Source organism: Glossina fuscipes, unplaced genomic scaffold (assembly GCF_014805625.2).
Source record: "Glossina fuscipes isolate IAEA_lab_2018 unplaced genomic scaffold, Yale_Gfus_2 28, whole genome shotgun sequence".
Taxonomy (NCBI): Eukaryota; Metazoa; Arthropoda; class Insecta; order Diptera; family Glossinidae; genus Glossina; species Glossina fuscipes.
In genome coordinates this window covers 8,845,105-8,850,331 of record NW_023998423.1, presented here as the reverse complement: position 1 = coordinate 8,850,331, position 5,227 = coordinate 8,845,105, and positions in this window count along the sequence as shown.

Sequence of the window (5,227 nt, the reverse complement as noted above, 5' to 3'; positions counted from 1 at the left end):
AAAAAAAGTTCCGAAAATTGCTTAAGAATATAAAATGGCAATTCCTGCCTTTCCTTTTCATTCCGCTCTTTCCTTAAATTTCACCAGAAATTATGAAAATCGTGTAAAAAAAGTTCCAAAAATTGCTTAAGAATATAAAATGGCTATTCCTGGCTTTCCTTTTCATTCCCCTCTTTCCTTAAATTTCACCAGGAATTATGAAAATCGTGTAAAAAAAGTACCGAAAATTACTTAAGAATATAATGGCAATTCCTGATTTTCTTTTTCATTCCGCTTCAGAGCGTTATCAAACATTAGTTATCTTCGAGAAGATCTCCTCTCGTTATGTGTTTTTAAAGATCCTAGTTAATGCTACATTTTCTGAAAGAGCGTTTTTGATTCGTCGCAAATCACGCTGAAAGATAAATTTCTCTTAAATGAATATTTAATACTCATTTTTATCAGAAAGTCATAATTTTTGTTCGAATCCATTAAAGAAAACATTTTCATATGGTTTAGAAAACACTCAGATTATGTGCTCTTTTGGAAATATTTCATAATTTAATTAAATAAGTGAAAAGTCCCGGGACAATTTTTCATAAGCCTTATCAATATCTAGTTTTATAATTTAAGAAGAGTTCCTTCTTTCTATTTTAAAAGCAATACTACCTTATAAACTTTTATTTCTAATGTTTTTCCATCGCCTTAAACGATCTCTTAAATATTAAAAAGTGATATCCAAACGGCTTTAAAGAAATTTGAATTGCTTACGTGGCATAAAAGTTCAAAAGTATCATTGCCCGACTATATTTGCAGGGTTGTGTTCAATTCTCAATGTATTGCAATGCAAAGCTCAACTACACACACGATTTTAGCTTGTCATAAATAATTTCGATTAAATTACCCAAAGCTTCATGCTCAGAAGGTAATATTGACTCTAAACTTGGTCTACTTTTGCAAGCAGATGAAAGGATCGAGAACGGCTCCGAATCTTGCTACGTATACTGGATATATAAAACTTGCTTTCGTTTTTTTTACCCACCGCTGAAGGGTGAGAGGTATATTTAATTTGTCACAACGTTTGCAACACAACACAAGGCAGCCTCGAAATTCCCTTAAATTTCCCTTCTTGATCAGCATCAAATTTTGATTTAAATATGTCCGTCTGGGCAACAGTCCGTCTATCAACTTCAAATTTGGCAGAAATATTGGAATTTCTTGCACGCAGGTTGGTATTTAAAATGCGCCTAATCGGTTGAAGAACACGCCTGCATTACTACGTAACGTAAGGAAATCTCTGAAAAGGAATAATACCAATATATCCAATAGAGTGATAGGGTTTTAATATTTGTTGATCCTTTACGCTTTGTCAATAATAGTGACAATATATATGTAAACTTATGGAAATATTGGTGATACGAAATTAATTACAAGCTTTGACAAATTAAGAGTATTAATTAGACAAAAAAAGCAATTAATTTAGTTAGCTTTCGCAAACTTAAAATTATTTTTTTCTTTCAGCTTTTTGTTTGGAGTTTAAATTATTTTCCATTTATAGCCGTTTTGCCTTCAAAATGCAATGCTCTAAACAACTCACCTCTTGTGACGAATTCGAAACTTGAAAATGAAACCTAGTTAACGCCATAAATAATCAGTGCCAGAATTTCCTTCTTTGTGCCTTTAGTTAAAAGTGAAGTGCTTGTTCGGTAATGATATTTTACTCTCTTTCAAATCTCGCTAATCACAAATGCTCATAAAAATTGGATGAATGCAAGAACGGAACGCAATGGCACAATGAAAAACTAAAATGTGTGAAAAATTTTCATTAAACTAAATTCTTTCATATTTAAAGTACTTTTAATATAAGAACATGGACTTCTCAATAACAAAAAGACAGGTGCACAAACATACTTAAAGTTTAGAATCATATCATATCCCGATAAAGGAAATGTGATAATTTCGTAATGGAAAAAAGTATAACTCAAACGTTTCGCAATCTGTTTACGATATACGTGCAGTTTGCCTACAGTCATGTTTGTTTTCTTTGGCTGTGTTGACATCTCATTTGATTACCATTTGTTATTTTCGTAAAAATTGAATTTTTTGCCAACATTGGCGAATTACTAGTTACTTGATAACATTTGCAAATTTTGGTAACTCTGAATATCTATAATGTTTTATGGATGAATAATAATAATAATTGTTTGGTATTAGTGAGAGAAAAAAATAAGGAGGGAATCACCGCTTTTTAACTATTGTTTGCATACCATATGCATATATAAATCTAAAATTTTGTACATTTTTTCATTCGCTCATCTTGCGTTTGCTTTTTGATTTTGAAAGATTTTTGGCTTTGTTGAAAATAAAATTCTATTTCCTGAGAGTAAAATTTACTTTCCTGCACATTTCTTATGAAAGATTTTTGACTTTATTGAGAATAAAATTTTACTTCTGAGAGTAAAATTTACTTTCCACATACATTACATTTCTTATGCAATTCCCTGAATGGTTTTTGGCTTTGCTGTGAATAAAACTCTCTTTCTAAGAGTAACATATTTTCTCCTCATATATTTTAGTTGTGTGTGAAAGGCGCGCTTTTGCATAGATACATATATTATATATATAGATACAATTGCCTCTGTAGATATTTAGGTAGTTCACTCAATCCAATCCGCAGTGAATGAGTTTGAAATTTAGTTTTTTGATGAAAGAGTTGTATAATTTCTTATCGCGAGGAAAAAATTTTACTCTCTTACTCTCAGAAAAATTGATAAGCACGTATAGCAAAGACAGCATCAAAGCAAATTCAAAGAATTTCAAACAATCGTACATCGCGTATATAAATAACATTTGTTAAGAATATTTAAAAAAATATTCAAAAATGTAAAAATAAAATATAAAAAAAATGTGTAAAATAAGTATGTAAAGTATATAAATAAATGATTTTGTATTTTCTTAATATTTAAAGTTAATCATAAAATTTTTGACATAGCGCAAGTATCTTTCGTTTTGTGATATTTCAAAAAATGATTGGAATCAAAACCGAATTTCGTTTCGCTTCCGTGAGCACATTGTGCATTAATTTTAAAAGTTTGGCAAAAACTCGCATTAAGTCTCGTGTTGCACGAGCTTCAATGAAAAATTATACAATTAAAGAATCAATGAATTTGAAATTGAAACACACGCAACGCACTTTTTGTTAGAGGATTCTTGGCTCTCTCTATCTCTCTCTGTCTCATAACTTACATGAAAGCCCATATTGGAAGGTTCGACTTTCTCTCCACGTAACAGCTTGTCTAAGATATAGTGCCTGTAGGATTTAGGCTGATTAGAAAAGAAATCTGACAAAAACTTCAGAAAGAAGAAAAAGAATGCAAAAATTTATGAAAGCAAGTATTCAAAAGCTCTTTATGTTAGGATTCAAAAAAATAGACCTATGTGATCTAAATTCCCTATGGTCAACTTTTTGGCTCAATCGTTACTAGGAATTAACTTTCATTATAAAATATTAAAAATGTAAAGTTTTTCCAAAGGGCTTCCTACTCATGAGATATTGTGTACGTAGTGAAACGAAGTAATAGACCTATGTGGTTTAAATTAGATTCACTTAATTTTTATATTAAATTACTATGGCGAACAAATTTTCATCACAAAAAATCAACAATTAGACCTTTTTGGCGTATAAAGGTTTACGTTTCAAGAGAATGCTTGGATGCGATGGTATTCAAAAAATAGATCCTCTCCGCCAATTTTTATGGACTATTTCTGGTTCTTCAAATTACCTGTTCTAAGCAAAGGAACTTTCCAAGCTATTCTTCTTTGTAGATTGGCAACCCCATCACCCTCAACGATCAACTCGGAATGACACAGCAATTCAATGGAAGGTGCTCTAGACGTCTTCTGGGGATTTCGCTTTGCTAAAATTATCATGCGATTATCGGAATTAGAAGTTTTTTTAATTGCTCCGCAACTCTCCATACTTTTTTTTTTGGAATTGTTCAATTTAAAACAGATTAAACCTTCACTAATTTAATTTAATTAAAATAAAATGTAAAAATTGAAAAACAAATAAATAACAGAAAATAAACTCAGAACTCAAAATAACCTTACCTATCTTCCTCTCCTCCTCCATCTTGTTCGTTTGCTCCATTAATAATAATAATGTTCGTGAATTGTCTACGTTAATTTACAATGTTGAGCTCCAGGTCCAAAAGTGTACAGCAAGAAAAGTAACCTTTAGCAACAGCAACACGAAGAGCAACACGGCTTTTTCACTCAAACAGATTGTAAAGGTCATTGAAGAAATATCAAGATGCAAATCGAAGTGGATGGTCCAATACAGCTTTTCAGTGTTGGTTGGTGATAATTCCGATCCCACAGTAGGAAATACTTCAACAGACTGTTTACGACTCTATTGCTGTGTGCTAATTTGACACTTACTAATACATAGAGAGTTACCCTTGATATTAATTGAACAATATGAAATAGATCCACAAATAGTTTTGGAGGGTCCACACGAACCATCCACTCTCCTGGATTTATCGTCAACACTAAACATGGCGGACCGAACGCCACTGGAAACCGCAGAACGAATATACGCCGACGAATATATTTAAAAATAAAATCTGTTTTTAATTACTTTTTTTTTTTTAACAAAAGTGTATACACGATATATTGTATTTATTATATACTTTTAAAGAAATGAAAAACTAACTAGTTCTCCGTTGTTGTAAACTCAATAGCTAAGCTCTTCCTCTCGCTTGTCCTCTACCCGTCAATAATATCAAAGTGGGTGATATGCTCAATAAAAGTACAAAATTTACAAGAAATTGAAAATTGCAATTTATGATGTAAATTTAATTACAAATTTCATTACACATACATCCATTTTTCAAAATTAAGCAACTTTGGTCTTTACTAGCTCTTTCTCCCTATTCTCATTAATCATTTTATTTCCATTATCTGCACCGTTTAAAGTGACCGCCATGCTTATAGTTCAAGGTGACCAAATGTTTCAATTTTTTGCAATTGGTTTTTTTTACTGCATTTGCAGAATTTCCCCATAAATATGGCGAAGACAACAGTAAAATAATTTTCTTGTAGAAAAAAAAAAAAAATTAAAGAATTATACACGCAGTGCGTCAAGTTTAGAAACAAGAGGCTAATCATGTATCATTGTCGCCAATTTTCCAATACAATGGGTTAATAACTGAGAAAGAGGCAAATTAACGTTTTTTTGTTTTGTATG